Below are 14139 nucleotides of genomic sequence, written 5' to 3' on the forward strand. Positions count from 1 at the left end.
GTTATAAACTTGTTGACAATAACATGCAATAAAACAACAATATTTCTTTCGTGGTTTCCTTGCAGATTCTGTGTGTGTGCGTGTGCTTGTGTGTGTGTGAGAGAGAGAGAGAGAGAGAGAGAGAGAGAGAGAGAGAGAGAGAGAGAGAGAGAGAGAGAGAGAGAGAGAGAGAGAGAGACAAGACAAGACAAGACAAGACAAGACAAAATCTTTATTATCGAGGGTAATAGATAAGCAAGAATATTGTTTTTTTACATCCAGCCCTCGCCCTAATATAGGGTCAACAAGAACAGAAAACAATATAATCAAAGAACTATCACATCAAACTTAATACATTATAACTGTATACACAGATACAAATTTAAAAAAATAAATTGTCATGCTGCATTTTAAGTACAATTTCCAAGTGTCAATTTTCAACATAACTTAATTTAGATCTGCATATTATTATAATTTTATTTAACATGCACATACATTTTAAATGAATTGATGAACCATTCAGCACATGTTTAGTTGCATTATGTGCGACATATATATATTTTTTTTTAAGCTGTCTGTGTTTGCTTTATGCTTAAGAAAAATAGGCAGTGAGTTCCATAGGACCGCACCTGAGAGAGAGAGAGAGAGAGAGAGAGAGAGAGAGAGAGAGAGAGAGAGAGAGAGACAGAGACAGAGACAGAGACAGAGACAGAGACATAGTGGAACGGGGGGGGGGGGGCAGGAGGTAGGGACGTATACAGTGTAGTTTACGGTATATTTTAATGTAATGCTAATGTTCTTGTGTTTCGTTTGTATTTATGTTAATACACAGCAGCTTCAATACCTGTACGTATTTGAGATAATCAAGTACAATTGCTATTATTTGATTTGATACACAGCCTGGCCGCACTCTTAAACGGATCTTGTATTACTGTTGTAGAAAACGAGCTTTGTGATGAGGCGTTAAATCATTTTGTTTATTGTTGGAGATCTGTTGCAGTTCAGGGCATGTCATCATCAGATAGTGTGAAGAACAGGGTAGGTGGTCCAAGAGACCTAAACCTTGCAAGTAAATCGTACAGTGCATTACGAAAACAAGCGGCAGTTCTCTTGATGTTTTTCATTTGTATAAGGTGTCATAGACACCGGGGTTGTCACCAGGATCCTTGAGATCTTGTGCACACACTCTGTTCAAATTTCCTGAAGCTAATGCAAAATTAAGCAACTTAGTTTAGCTGAAATGTATCAAACGCTACAGTGGTAAGTTTGAAATCTATCTATATTGAACCGGTTTTTGTGCAAATACATTGACTGTGAAATGTGTGTAGGCCTCAGATGATTAAAAGCTTTCTAACCATGTGGACAAAACCACGAAAATGCCATTTCTTCTCCATTTTCAGTTACAGAAATATTCAAAGGGACATGCAGGGATTCAAAATGTCAAAATCTTGCAGAAATGTTCAACATTATAATTAATATAAATCGAAACTGAAATACTAGACACTTTAAAAATAATTTTGGTGCACTATTTTTTTTTATTACGAATAATTGTGTGCAACTTTCTTCATAACTTTCTTTCATGAAGTGTACGTATTTGTTCTAGAAATAGACGCGTTCCCTGTTTTAGAGTGAACACTGTTTTCATGGTGCACTAACCTGTGCTTTGAAAAAGATGCAAATAATACACAACGGCCATAATTTCTCTTTATTTCAAGGAATTTCAACTTTAGATACAGCGATTTAAAGTGCAGAAACAATCATTGTATGAAGAATTAAAAAGAATAGATGGTTTGATCTATTATAAGCATCTTACGATACAATTTTGACACACGCTATGAATATGATTCAAAATGAACACATAAAAACCAGTCAACTGGCACTTCATAATCATTTACGAATACGAAAACATGAAGAAAAAAAAGTCGCGTCAGCCGAAAATACAACATTTAGTCAAGCTCAGTCGAACTCACAGAATGAAACTGAACGCATTGCATTTATTCCGCAAGACCGTACACTCGTAACATCGTCTGTCCACCGCTCTCGTGGCAAAGGCAGTGAAATTAACAATCCAGAAAAGCGCGGTAGCGGTTGCGCTGAGGAAGATAGCATGCTTTTCTATATCTCTATTCTTTTTAACTTTCTGAACGTGTTTTTAATCCAAACATATCATATCTATATGTTTTTTGAATCAGGAACGGAGAAGGAATAAGATGAACTCGTTTTTAAATCGATTTCGGACATTTTATTTTAATCATAATTTTTTAATTTTTAATTTTCAGAAATTATTTTTAATCCGAATATAACATATTTATATGTTTTTGGAATCAGAAAATTATGAAGAATAAGATAAACGTAATTTTGAAATCGTTTTATAAAACAATAATTTTAATTACAATTTTCAGATTTTTAATGACCAAAGTCATTACTTAGTTTTTAAGCCTCCAAGCTGAAATGCAATACCAAAGTCCGGCCTTTGTTAAAAATTGCTTCGCCAAAATTTCAATCAATTTGATTGAAAAATGAGGGTGTGACAGTGCCGCCTCAACTTTTACAAAATGCCGGATCTGACGTCATCAAAGACATTTATCGAAAAAATGAAAAACACATCTGTGGATATTACGGTATACCAAAAAACTCTCATGACAAATTTCATTAAGATCGGTCCAGTAGTTTACTCTGAATCGCCATACACACACACACACACACACACACACACACACACACGCATATACATTCACACACATACACCTCCACACACACACACATATACACACACACACACACACACACACAAACACGCACATAGGTGGTTTTACAGTCATTTGGGGTCGGCTGTGTATCAAAATGCCATCTTGCTCAAAACACAGGCATTTGGGGTCTCTTTTTTTTTTTACGTGTTAGAAAGTTTCTTAAAACTTCAATGAGCGTTAAATGCCATTTTAAAGTGTGAAAACTCATTTCAGGAGGTTATTACATAAAATGCAACCTCCAGCGTGATTTTTAGAAAAACAGGCATTTGGGGACGATGTTTGCTGTACAGCAGTGAAATGGGGACGTATGTGTACACAAAGTGCAGAGCTACAATTACGTTATCGGTGCTATGAATGTTTTAGGTGTTAGAAAGTTTGTTAAAACTTCAATGAGCGTTAAATGCCATTCTAAAGTGTCAAAACTCATTTCAGGAGGTTATTACATAAAATGCAACCTCCAGCGTGATTTTTTTAGAAACAAACAGGTATTTGGGGACGATGTTTGCTGTACAGCAGTGAAATGGGGACGTCCAAAAGTGCAGAGCTCCCGCAGAGCTATATGAATGGTTTCATCACATACATGGCGCGAGGCGACATCAGTTGTGAAAAATTTTACAAATCACGTTTTTGCGCCCGATATTTTCTTGTCATCTCCAAAGTCAAGGGACAAACACGAAATTCCTAGACTTTTGGGGTAGCGCGACTCTGTTAATTTTAAGAATTAAAAAAAAAAAAAAATCATTACTAGGATGTCCCATCGTTGGGAAATTCCGGTCGCTTCCTCCGAGTGGAAAGCTAGCAGTGACAGAGTCGCACTACCCCAAGTCAAGGGATCTATTAGTCCTGTTTCGCCGTTATCCCAATTCGCCCCCATCCCATTTTGGCGACATTTCTCAGGCCAAGTGTCATTTTACCACCATATCATGTACCATTAGCTCCACATCCCATTTTGGCGCAATCCTGTTTCGCCGTTAGCCCATTTCGCCCCCATCCCATTTTTGCGACATTTTACAGGCCAAGTGTCATTTTACCACCATGTCATGTACCATTAGCTCCACGTCCCATTTTGGCGCAATCCCGTTTGGCCGTTATCCCTTTTTGCCCCCATCCCATTTTTGTGACATTTCATAGGCCATGTGTCATTTTACCACCGTGTCAAACCACTAGCGCCACATTCCATTTTGTCGCCATGCCGTTTTGCCGTCATCCCATTTTGCCGCCATCTCTATTTCGCGCCATTTTGGATTGTGGCAAAAATGGAATTTGGCGTAAACGGAATGTCTTCCTAGTTGAATAACGCAGTATAGTAGTATAGTGAGGCTTGGCAAGAAGAATAAATAAAAAATGTGATGGCGGCCAAATGGGATGGTGTCAAAATGGGATGACGCGCTATTGTTATGACACGGTAGTAAAATGATGCTTGGTTTGTGAAATGTCGCGACAATGGGATGGGGGATAAATGGAATACGGTGAAACGGCATGACGGCCAAATGGGATATGGTGTCAAAATGGGATGTCGCGCTTTTGTTATGACATGTTAGTAAAATGCCCTGTCACGTAGTCTCAATCCAAATTGGAAATCCATAGCATCATCATTATAATCATCCTCATCTCATTAATCATTCAAAATTATAAATTTTATAAAATGACGCTTGGCTTGTGAAATGTCGCGAAAATGGGATGGGGCAAAAAATGGGACGGCGGCAAAAAGGGGATTGCACCAAAATGGGATGTGGATCAGCCACTAGATTGCCAATTTTAAAGTCTTAGGTATGACCCGGTGTGACGTTTTTATCTTTCGCCGTGTTGATATTTCGATGTTTGGCCTCGTTGATCTAGTATAAACTCTACACTGAACAAAAAAAACACCCTTCGATAGTACTGATGAGCGACCTTGTGTACCTTACATTCATGGGGCCAAATTTGTCCAACCAATTATTTTATTTAACTTAGAAATTTGATTCATCCTAAAATGTTTCCCTTCTTACTCAAGGGACGTAACCACTCGGTACACGTTTTCGAAGAATTCGATTTTGGGAGTGAAATCTATTTAATTTCACAACCAATTTTCTTCACATGCAAGAAACTGACATGCTTTTCGTCCATAAATAATTTCCCTTCTTAATTTTACCAGGAAACAACATTTCAGTCTCGAGTAAATATCGAGGGGGAAATATGTACACAGGCGAAAGATTAAATCGTGACACCGGCCGAGGTTCGAACCCACGACCTCCCGATCACGGGGCGGACGCCTTACCACTAGGCTAACCGTGCCGGTTTACCCTTGAGTGACAGACGGACAGACAAAAGAATATACAGACAGACCGTAATTAACACAAACACACACACTCAGCAGAGCAAAGCGGTATGACACACACACTCAGCAGAGCAAGGCAGTATAACACAAACACTGAGTCTGATTTATGAGAATGAGAATGAGGGAGAGAGAATTGTATTGAATTGAATTGAATTAAATTGAATTGAATTGATCTTTATCTTAACACTAACAAATTAAGAAATGCTAAAATGCTCTTTTTTTCATCCCGCAGACAGTCAAAATTCTAATCAAAAACAAGGAAAGAGATATAAATAAAAGGAACAGTTATGACAGCTTTACAGACAGACAGACAGACAGACAGGCAGACAGAAAGAGAGACAAAAAAGAAACAAACAGACAGACAGAAAAAGAGAGAGAGAGAGACAGAGAAAGAGAGAGACAGAGAAACAGAGACATAGAGAGAAAGATAAACAGACACACAGACACCGACAGAAAAGTTGTGTGAAGAGCAGCTCAGCTGCTCTGCAGAATTTGTCTTACATTTTGGAAAGTTTTCTGACGATTTGGACGTGAAAACGAGACTGAACCCATGCAATAATTTTTTTCAAAACTGCTCCGAAACTATCCCAAAATCAAGTAATTAAATGACATGTTGTTACTGTACGATAACTAAGTCTTTCAATCAATCAATCAATATGAGGCTTATATCGCGCGTATTCCGTGGGTACAGTTCTAAGCGCAGGGATTTATTTATTTTTTATTTTATTTTTATTTTATGCAATTTATATCGCGCACATATTCAAGGCGCAGGGATTTATTTATGCCGTGTGAGATGGAATTTTTTTACACAATACATCACGCATTCACATCGGCCAGCAGATTGCAGCCATTTCGGCGCATATCCTACTTTTCACGGCCTATTATTCCAAGTCACACGGGTATTTTGGTGGACATTTTTATATATGCCTATACAATTTTGCCAGGAAAGACCCTTTTGTCAATCGTAGGATCTTTAACGTGCACACCCCAATGTAGTGTACACGAAGGGACCTCGGTTTTTCGTCTCATCCGAAAGATTTGCACTTGAACCCACCACCTAGGTTAGGAAAGGGGGGAGAAAATTGCTAACGCCCTGACCCAGGGTCGAACTCGCAACCTCTCGCTTCCGAGCGCAAGTGCGTTACCACTCGGCCACCCACCCTAACCCTAACTAAGTCTTTCCGATTTATTGTCATTCTAACTTGTTTTATCACACTCGGAAAATATCACACGCAAAATACTATCAATCAATCAATCAATCAATATGAGGCTTATATCGCGCGTATTCCGTGGGTACAGTTCTAAGCGCAGGGATTTATTTATTTTTTTTTAAATCTTTTTCATTTTTTATTTTATGCATGCAATTTATATCGCGCACATATATTCAAGGCGCAGGGATTTATTTATTCCGTGTGAGATGGATTTGTTTTTTTACACAATACATCACGCATTCACATTGGCCAGCAGATCGCAGCCATTTCGGCGCATATCCTACTTTTCACGGCCTATTATTCCAAGTCACACGGGTATTTTGGTGGACATTTTTATATATGCCTATACAATTTTGCCAGGAAAGACCCTTTTGTCAATCGTGGGATCTTTAACGTGCACACCCCAATGTAGTGTACACGATACTAGCGAAATTATTTTTTTTTTGTTTGTTCTATAAATGTGACATGCTTTAGGTTGTTATATACTACATTATAACCGAGATGATGTTTTTAGATCCACAGATTTAGGTCGAAAATATGATAGTTTTTCTGAGATGGTGCAGACAACGTTAACCCTCATATAAATTAAATGTATTCCATGGTGGAATCCTGCTTGCACAATCTAATCTATTCAATCTAACCTAATCATAGGCACAATCAATAGAATCACAATCACTCACTTTAATGTTCTTGCCTTTCTGCTATTCCTCCCGTCTGAGAAAGATCACCAAAGTCATCAAAATCAGGTATTTACCACTGTATGCAACAAGTCTCACAAACTCGAATTATCTCTCTTGCAAACTGACAGATTTAACACCCGCACCATATGATGTCTGACCGGACAATTGCTAATTTGTAAAAAAAAAAGGGGGTCCTTTACGTCCTCACAGGAAATTTTCCTTTTAGGGACATGAGTTGATGATACGCTAAAAGAAGAAAAGGAGGGAAAGAAAAGGGCAAGACCAAGCAATCCCGACCGTGATAGGACCCCGGCCCCGCTCTCCATGAATAAGGGAGGGGGGTGGGGCAATGAGAAATATACTCGGGGATAATTTTTCCTTTATATGCGTTGACTTCCTAGGGGAAGGACCATTAAAAACATGGATTTTTAATTCAATTTTAGTTTCGTTAAGAAAAAGATAAAACTCAGGACCACCTGTTAGAAGGTTTAAAAGTGACAACATTGTGAGAAAAATATAAAGAACATGCGCAAAACGTAATACTGATCTTCTATAGGGTAGTATAGTAACATTTGGATACATCATTTCATTGACGCACGCATGAGTTGCTATGCGGCATTTGTTAATTTTAAATAGGATAAAAAGATCTATCTGCGTTGTCCGTCGACCTCCCCGCCACTACAATAGTCGCAGGGGAGGCGACGTCACATTAGCAGTATTAACTGAGAGAGGAAACAGCTATCCTCTCGTTTATATAATCATGTTTTTATGTTTATTGTGTAATCCGAAAACAGGAGTTTAAAACCATCAGGAAAAAAAACAAAAAAACAAAAACACGCACACGCCCGCGAGGTGGGGCAATGCCCTTCCCTCCCTGCGAGCTGTGTGTCCCCTTTGTTTAAGTTAATACCGTTGACAAATGACGATCATATATTTATGCTGGCTTTATTTTATTTTGCCCCCCATTTAGGGAGTCCAGAATTACAAGGGACTTACAGTGATTGTTTAATTGTGAGAATTTCCTCAGACGACAGATCTCTGCTCCCCGCGAGAGCGCTGAGGGCCATGAGATAGGTGTCTGGTTTAGGGACGGACACTTTATTTTTTGTCACAAAACAGTAGGTATCCGTTAATAAGTTGATGAGAGCCTCGGGGCTCTGCTTCTGCCTAGCAGTCACCATAGAGGTGAGGCAGAGCTCCAGGTAGCCTCTCAGGTCTTTTTCTTCTGGTTTTTGGGTTGTTATGAACACAAAGTCTCTGTGACTATCGACTTTTTTGAGGACTTTTGCTAATTTGCGAAACGAACTAACTTTATGTAGGCCACGACCTCTCAAAGGGGTGAGAACCGTGTCAGTGTATTAACCAATCATATGAACACCTTAATTGTCCGGCACGTGCGCTCTCAAAATCCACTGACCAATAGCCGACGAGAACGACATCACTGCAGGACGGTCAAGTCATGCAATCCAATTGGGCGGTGTTTATGATGCTCCCCGTGTCGACCACTGTTGCGTCTTCAAATGTCCAGTGTCAATTGTATTGGATGATTCTCAACGCCCAATACCAAACGCTTATAACTTTTATCAACGCAACTTTTAACTTGTACAGCCCCACTCCCGTCATCCTCCCGGCCCCACCCCCACACACCCAGCTTTTTCTTAGCGTACAACCACCTCATGTCCCAAATAGAATCTTATTCTGGAGACACAAATAGAAATTTACATACATTCAACTCGTGGTCAAAACAACGTTTATGCTTGCGGCCATTGTCACCTAGGCGAGACCATGAAATCTTGGCGAAAAATGTTTAATATCTTTATTGTACAAAATAAAACAAACTAACAAAAACCGATTTTATCTGACAGAATATTATCAAGCTGTTCTCGCAACAACAACAACAACAACAACAACAACAACAACAACAACAACAACAACAACAACAACAACAACATCATCATCAACAACAACAACAACAACAACACCACTTCAGGGAGTTATTCCATGAAAAATGCATGGATGTATAATTTCTATTCGATTTTGTTTTCGCTGTGTACAAAAGGAAACAAACAAACTGACAATAACCGATTTTATCTTACAGAATATGATCATGCTGTTCTGGCAACAATAACAAAAACACTTAACAGAGTTATTCCATAAAATCGCATGGATGTATTATATATTTTCTATTCCGAAAAAAACCACCCGAATGTTATGCTTAAAGTATTCCCATACACGTTTTAGGATTGGACATGAAACGGTTACCGAAGGTGCTTTTCCTCAGGCCCGTACAGACACTTCGGCATGCTTGAATTCTTTGACATTCAACAAGGCTTGAGTCGGTTTCGTGTAATCCCTTTGCCTAATCAGTCAAATTATACAAGTCATAAAAAATGTTCCCGGCAGATATCAAACCATACGTGCAGAAGTATCGTCTGTTTCTCACGCGGGCTTAAAGCTTAATTATGATCAAAGCACTCTCTGAATGGTAACATGAAAGCACAGCTGTTTAATATTTTCCCACACACACACACGCACACGTGCGCACGAGAAAACATAAGACTTTCATAAGTAATGTGATTAATCAACATGAAATAAACTTTTTTGTTGGCTTCTAGCGTGAAAAAGCGCGTGGGTGGCACGAACATTTTCATAATAATAAACATCACCTTTAGCTTTATCACAGACTTATATCCCATTTCGTGACACCTACCACTACTCCACTACATCAAAGGATTGTCTGTTGAGATAATCGAATGGTTCAAAACTTTCAAACCTGCGCGCATATTCTAAGCCGACTAACACATAATAGTCAAGGGCATCATAAAATGGTTCTCGGTGAAAACTTGACCGAGGGCCATTTTACGACGTCCTTGACTAGACAGTGTTTATGGCCAAACCAAGCACAACCCGAGTGTGTCAAGTATACTCATGTGCGTTGCTTCTTGGACAATGTAAAGAACACCGAAAGTACTTCAATGCCGTTCTCGAGTTACGTTGACTTTTACAAAGGTTGCAGCTGACACGGCTTACGTAATCCGGTTTCCTGGTCATGTGTGTGAAAAATGTGTCCATTAAAAGCATAATCTTTAATTCATATATTATTTCAAAAAAGATGTTAAAACAAAGGACCACCTTTTGTTAAAAAACTTTAAGAGTGAAACGTTATGTGAAAAATAGAGAAACTGTGGCCTATTATGTGTTTTCGCCGGTAGGTGTCAATTGGCAGGCCAGGCACTTAATCACGCTTGACTCCCCTCCGCTTAAGCGGCAATCGTTTAGCAAGCGCCAGTGTCTGCTTCAAGAAAGCCCTTCACACCCAGATTAAGTGAGGGAACATCGAATAGTGACATTTTTCGATGTGATTTTTCGATTTCATAAACAACAATTTTGAAAAATAATATAAAAGAGATAAATATTTTGCAAATTCCGTATCTGGGTGGTCTAAATCAGGCTACCATAACTGTCTCGTTGTATGCCTTTTTTTTTCTTCCAAGTATATACAACTATTGCAACAACAATAAAGAGTTAAACAGGCAAGTGATATTTAATTTAGAAATGGAATACGCTTTAATTTAAAACAAAAGCACAACGAACAAGATGTTTTAATTTATTTCGCTCCAAGTCAAAATTTAGGCAAAACATCTAAATAGTTTTAAATGCGCATTTAGTCCGCTGTCACACGGAGGAATGTAGGATTACCAAAACCGGCAAAATCAAAACTGGGCAAAACTTGATTTAAAAGAACGCCCCCCCCCCCCCCCCCCCCCCCCCCCCTGTAGAATTTGCACTGCTAGATGCGTTGGCGGCATCCCATCCTGCCTCTCCCAACTTGCCGTATCCCAGTCTGCCTTACCCAATTTGCCGCATCCCGGCCTGCTGCTTTGTGTGTGTTAGTGCGTGTGTATTTGTGTTTGTGAGGCAGGGAAAGAGAGAGAGAGAGAGAGAGAGAAGAGAGAGAGAGAGAGTGACTGAGAGAGAGAGAGAAAGAGAGAGAGAAAATAGAGAGAGAGAGGGGGGAGAGAGAGAGAAAGAGAGAGAGAGAGGGGGGAGAGAGAGAAAGGGAGAGAGAGAGAGAAAGAGAGAGAGAAAGAGAGAGAGAGAGAGAGAGAGAGAGAGACACACACATACACAGAGAAAGAGAGAGAGAGAGAGAGAGATGTCAACAAAATCAAGGAAAAGAAAAGCCTAACAAAGAATTTCAAGTGGCAGCCCAAATTTTCGACCTGTTGCCAGGCCTTCCTCAGCGGCGTTTAATTCTGCGAGACGCCAATTCATGCATCAAGTACTAAGCAACACAATACCATAGTTAATTCTGTTACGAAACACAAAGCAAATATTTCAAAGATAAAATCTACAAGACTTGACTAAAATTAATGTAAAAAATCAACAAGAAGAAACAGAGGCGAAAACAGTATTTGACTTTCAATGTTTTTGCAGAGAACTTGTTTTCGGCAATAGTGGAAACTAACATGTTTTATGAACGTGTTTATGTTTTGCAATCTTGTTTTCTGATTTATCCATCTATATATTTATTTACCTATTTTCACTTTACTTATTTAGTTCCGATCAAATGATCCGCTGCAATAGCAGTTTGTAAATAAAATCAGCGATACAAAATGCCTCCGTTTCACTTAGATGGCGTATGGAAATAATTAATAACCTTATTTTATGATGGGTGACCTCATTGCAAATTGCTGACATTTAAAAAACGATATCAAAAATAGAGTTACTAGACGGAGCCCTTCGGGGCGTTTAGTCATGCTTGAGACGTATATTCACATGTTTTGATAGAGTATGTCCTTATCTGCGACCAAAAGACAAATTGTTGCTTCAACAGTGCTTTGAGCGGATCATTAAGTATTGCACTTTCGCGTCTAATAACGTACGGTGTCTAAGATTAAATACGGCGAAGTGGTCTGAGCCTACAATGTTTAAATGTTTTATTGCATAACTTCTAAAAACTAGTTCCATGGTCTCATCCCTCCCCCCATCTAACCCCCCCCCCCCCTCATCCCCTATTTTTAAAAAAAATCTTTTTATATTTAGTCAAGTTTTGACTAAATATTTTAACATCGAGGGGGAATCGAAACGAGGGTCGTGGTGTATGTGCGTGCGTGTGTGCGTGTGTGTGTGCGTGTGTGTGTGTGTGTGTGTGTGTGTGTGGAGAGCGATTCAGACTAAACTACTGGACCGATCTTTATGAAATTTGACGTGAGAGTTCCTGGGTATGAAATCCCCGAACGTTTTTTTTTTTTTTTTTGATAAATGTCTTTGATGACGTCATATCCGGCTTTTCGTGAAAGTTGAGGCGGCACTGTCACGCCCTCATTTTTCAACTAAATTGGTTGAAATTTTGGTCAAGTAATCTTCGACAAAGCCCGGACTTTGGTATTGCATTTCAGCTTGGTGGCTTAAAAATTAATTAATGACTTTGGTCATTAAAGATCTGAAAATTGTAAAAAAAAAATAAAAATTTATAAAACGATCCAAATTTACGTTTATCTTATTTTCCATCATTTGCTGATTCCAAAAACATATAAATATGTTATATTCGGATTAAAAACAAGCTCTGAAAATTAAATATATAAAAATTATTATCAAAATTTTTTTTCGAAATCAATTTAAAAACACTTTCATCTTATTCCTTGTCGGTTCCTGATTCCAAAAATATATAGATATGATATGTTTGGATTAAAAACACGCTCAGAAAGTTAAAACGAAGAGAGGTACAGAAAAGCGTGCTATCCTTCTCAGCGCAACGAATACCCCGCTCTTCTTGTCAATTCCACGGGCACTGCCTTTGCCACGGGCGGTGGAGTGACGATGCTACGAGTATACGGTCTTGCTGCGTTGCGTTGCGTTCAGTTTCATTCTGTGAGTTCGACAGCTACTTGACTAAATATTGTATTTTCGCCTTACGCGACTTGTTTTTTTCTGTATTGCTGCGGTTCGCCAATTGAAAAACTCAGCGTGACACCTGCAGCGTACAGGCAGGGTTGGTAAGCCATGCATTGTGCAGACGCTATAGATCATGTGTTTATGGCTCTGGGATTACAGTCACTGTGCTAAGTGCGACAGAAAAACCCATTAGCCAAACAGACAGCGGGATTACAGGGTCTTCGTACAATGTCGTTTGGGTTCACAGGGTCATCCGGTGCACTTTTACCCCCGTGCTTTTCTTCAGTGTTGGGATCTTGGGTTACAAAAAAACTCAAAGCAGCGTTTCTACTTATTTACAGCGCTTCGACAAAAACAGAAGCTTTCTTCAGTGCCGCCAGACCTCCACCCGAGTATGGCTGTTTTTTTTACATTTAGTCAAGTTTTGACTGACGAAATGTTTTAACGTAGAGGGGGAATCGAGACGAGGGTCGTGGTGTAGTGTGTGTGTGTGTGTGTGTGTGTGTGTGTGTCTGTCTGTGCGTGTGTGTGTGTGTAGAGCGATTCAGACTAAACTACTGGACCGATCTTTATGAAATTTTACATGAGAGTTCCTGGGAATGATATCCCCGGACGTGTTTTCGTTTTTTTGATAAATGTCTTTGATGACGTCATATCCGGCTTTTTGTAAAAGTTGAGGCGGCACTGTCACACCCTTTTTTTCTCTCAATAAAATTGATTGAAATTTTGGCCAAGCAATCTTCGACGAAGGCCGGACTTCGGTATTGCATTTCAGCTTGGTGGCTTAAAAATTAATTACTGACTTTGGTCATTAAAAATCTGAAAATTGTAAAAAATTTTTTTTTAATAAAACGATCCAAGTTTACGTTCATTTTATTCTTCATCATTTGCTGATTCCAAAAACATATAAATATGTTATATTTGAATGAAAAACAATTAACAAGCTCTGAAAATTAAAAATATAAAAATGTAATCAATGAAATCAATTTAAAAACACTTTCATCGTATTCCTTGTCGGTTCCTGATTCCAAAAACATATAGATATGATATGTTTGGATTAAAAACACGCTCAGAAAGTTAAAACGAAGAGAGGTACAGTAAAGCGTGCTACGAAGCACAGCGTAACCGCTACCGCGCCAAACAGGCTCGTCACTTTCACTGCCTTTTGCACGAGCGGCGGACTACGTTCAGTTTCATTCTGTGAGTTCCACAGCTTGACTAGATGTAGTAATTTCGCCTTACGCGACTTGTTTCTTTTCTTTTCTTGCTCCTCTTACAGTATCACAGTAAATGTTCCCAAATAG

The sequence above is a fragment of the Littorina saxatilis genome, linkage group LG16 (genome assembly GCF_037325665.1).
Source record: "Littorina saxatilis isolate snail1 linkage group LG16, US_GU_Lsax_2.0, whole genome shotgun sequence".
Taxonomy (NCBI): domain Eukaryota; kingdom Metazoa; phylum Mollusca; class Gastropoda; order Littorinimorpha; family Littorinidae; genus Littorina; species Littorina saxatilis.